Source organism: Malurus melanocephalus, unplaced genomic scaffold (assembly GCF_030028575.1).
Source record: "Malurus melanocephalus ecotype Western Australia unplaced genomic scaffold, MMel_1.1 scaffold_79, whole genome shotgun sequence".
Taxonomy (NCBI): Eukaryota; Metazoa; Chordata; class Aves; order Passeriformes; family Maluridae; genus Malurus; species Malurus melanocephalus.
This window is the reverse complement of record NW_026623311.1, coordinates 2,008,655-2,011,971: the sequence shown is the minus strand read 5'-3', so window position 1 is coordinate 2,011,971 and position 3,317 is coordinate 2,008,655. Positions and strand designations below refer to the sequence as shown.

Below are 3,317 nucleotides of genomic sequence, written 5' to 3'. Positions count from 1 at the left end.
CATCCAGTTCTAGAGTCCCTTCCTCATACTGCCTTCTTCTCAAATAATTCAAGGTCTGGCCCTCAAATAAGATGAAATTTCTGAATCAGATTTCCCAAAGTAAATGCCTGTTTATCAATKACAAAATTGTGTTCAAGCAAGAATAGATGATTAAGAAATTGTCTAAGCAGAAATATAACTACTGCAACTGTTTACTTTCTTGAATGTCTATTCTTTATAGTTACGAGTTTATGTTGAATTTCACTTAATATTTTCACTATTAAGAGAATACTTAAACATCTGCACTGCTTCTGAGATCCTCTTAGATCCTCACAGCTTTGCATCCCTGCAATTTTTGTGACACATAGATTTTGTGTTGGAGYCCTGTAGAAAAAGCATTTCATAACAATAAGCACATCTTTCAGATTAAATGAGTCCACCTATTTTTTTCTGTTGGTTTTAAACAGCCCCAAGCACTACCTATGACTCTACTTGTGCAAAGAATAGTCCTGTCAGAATAGTGGAAGCGGCATGAAAATACAAGGATGTCTTTTATTAACCTCTCAATCATAGAATCATATTAGGTCACTTTAAAACATCAGTTTGGTATTTTGCATTTGCAAATGTGTGCAATCTATGACAGTGGTCTTCACACTTTTTGATCATACATTCCAATAAAAAGGCCCACAAGAAGGGTTTTTTTTTTAGAATCACAGAATTGTTAGGGTTAGAAGGGACCTCTGGAAATTTTCTAGTCCAACTTSCCTTCCAAACCAGGGTCACCTAGAGCATGTTACACAGGAAAACATGCAGATTGTGGAGGCCGAAAGCCAGCATTTGGCCCCCGCAGGTTCCGAAACCCAGCAAATAATAGTGTATGACTGAGACCTGGGAAACAGAAGGGAGTGTTAACAGCCTGCATGGAAGAGGATGCTGCCACAAAACACCACAACCTTGGCTGCATCTGGGAAAAGGAGAATGGAATGTTGAACCAATAACACAGATGGCCAAAGACTCAAAACATTAATGACACTGCAGCTTCTGCAAGCCCACCAATCATAGCTAAACAGCTGCTTCATTTACCAATAGATATTTGCCACAAATGTATACACTTRTTGCTAAATGGATAAAAGGGCCTCTGCCCCGTAATAAAGTTAGTTGTTAGTTAGTGTGTTAGTTGTAGTTKTGTGAGTTGTGTCTATTTGTGTCTATTCTTTCATGTCGCTGTCCATCTCTAGCGACAGCAGATGGGTTTTAAATGCATCTTGAGRTGAAACTTGTGTTTTAGTTTATGGCCCTTACTCCTTGTTTTGTTTTTGAGACACCTCATCATCTTTGTGGCCCTCTGCTGGACCCTCTCCAGTAGCTCCTTTTCTTTCTTGTATGGAGAAGCCCAGAACTGGACACAGCACTTCAGATATTGTCTCATTGGGGCCAAGTAGAAAGGCAGGATCAYCTCCCTTGACCCACTGGCCACACTTTTCCTGATGCACCYCAGGATAACATTGACTCTCCTGGACACAGGGACACTTCTGGGTCATGGTCAACTTCTCAGCAGAGGTGACTTCAGCAAGTCAGCCTCCAACCTGTACTGGTAATTGGAGTTACTCTCCTACAGGTGCAGAACCCTACACTTGTCCTTGTTAGAGAAACTTCATTAGGTTTCTCTCCATCCAACTTTCCAGCTTATCAAGGTCCCACTGAATGGCAACACAACCTTTAGATGTATCAGCCACTCCCACCAGTTTCTTTTCATCAGCAAATTCCTGACAGTTACACTCTATCCCTAATCCAGGTCATTGATAAAGAAGTTGAGTAAGACTGAACCTGGTAATGATCCCTGGGGACCTCCAYTGACTACTGGCCTTCAAGTGGATTCTACTCCACTGATCACAACTCTCTGAACTCTGCCAGTCAGGCAGTTCTGGATCCACCTTACTGTCCATTCATCTAAGCCACATAATCCTGAGCTTGCCTAGGAGGATGTTGTGGGAGGCAGTGTCAGTAGCCTTGCTGAAGTCGAGGTAGACAACATCCACCACTCTCCACTTGTCAACCCATCCTCCCATGTCTTCATAGAAGATTATCAGATTGGTCAAGCATGACTTCCTCTTGGTGAATCCATGCTGACTGTCCCTGATGWCCTTCTTTTCTTCTACAAGCTTGTTGATGAATTCCAGAACAACCTGTTCTGTCACCTTTCCAGTGATGGACATGAGATTTTCTGGCTGGTATTTTCCCAGGTCCCCCTTCTTGCCTTTTTTGAAGATGGGAGTAACACTGGCCTTGCTCCAGTCATCAGACATCACTCYCATTCTCCATGATTTTTCAAAGATGACAGAGAGTGGCAGAGCAACAACATCWCCCAATTTCCTCAGCATCCATATGTACATCTCATCAGGGTCCACAGATTCATGGGTGCTGAATTTGTCTATCCAATTTGTAACCCAACCTTTTATGACCAACGGGAAGTTTTCCTTTTTCTGGTCTTCTCTCACTTCCAAGGTCAGGGACTCCTGAGGGCCCACCCYAGCAGTAAAGACTGAGACAAAGAAGGCATTACCACCTTCTCTGTCTGTTCCGCTACCAGGACACCCATCTGATTCAGCAGCAGCCCCACATTTTCCCTGTTCTTCCTTTTGCTGTTGAATTACTTGGAGAAGCCYTTCTTGTTGTCCTTGATGCCCTTTGCCAGACTCAATTCCAAGTGAGCCTTGGCCTTCGTCATCTCATCCCTGCATACCCTGATGATGTTCCCATGTGGACTGTCCCTTTTTCCATATCCCATAAATTTCTTTATTGCATTTGAGATTTACTAGGACCTCCCTCCATTCATTAAGGTCTCCTACCCTCTCAAAACATCACCAATCCTATCCCCCAGTAGGATAATTCTTGTGACTGCCTATCAGGCCATCAGTCAGGTCCATCCATAGCCCAAGAGTTAAATCAGTGTTTCTTTTTGCAGTAACCTCCATGGATCCAGAACAGGTTCTCCTTGTTGCCCTTGCTCATTAAAGCATTGTATCTGGTTTTGGTCTGGTTGTTGGAAGGCAGAGCTTGAACTGGAGTCCTGTTTTTGGGTCATTGGGATCCAAGGTTCCTCATGCTCAGTGGTATCCATTGTGGGTGTAGGGGTCTGAAGCCATGTGTCCATCTCCATTTCAGTCCCTCCAATGCTGCACAGCATATTAACTGTCCACTGTAATTTGGTCATCTGCTGCAGGAGGTCATCAACCTGTGCAGGAGCAGCCTTTTCTCTACATGCATTGACTGGGCATCTCCTGAAAGCTACCACTTGAACTGACATCTCCTTCCTTACCAGTTCTGCCTGAGTGGAA

At 43.6% G+C, this 3,317-nt stretch overlaps 1 pseudogene; it reads right to left on the bottom strand.

Moving 5' to 3' along the window:
* Positions 1–772: 772 nt before the first annotated feature.
* LOC130574323 (uncharacterized) lies at positions 773–2,707 on the bottom strand (annotated as a pseudogene).
* Between the last annotated feature and the right edge of the window lie 610 nt (positions 2,708–3,317).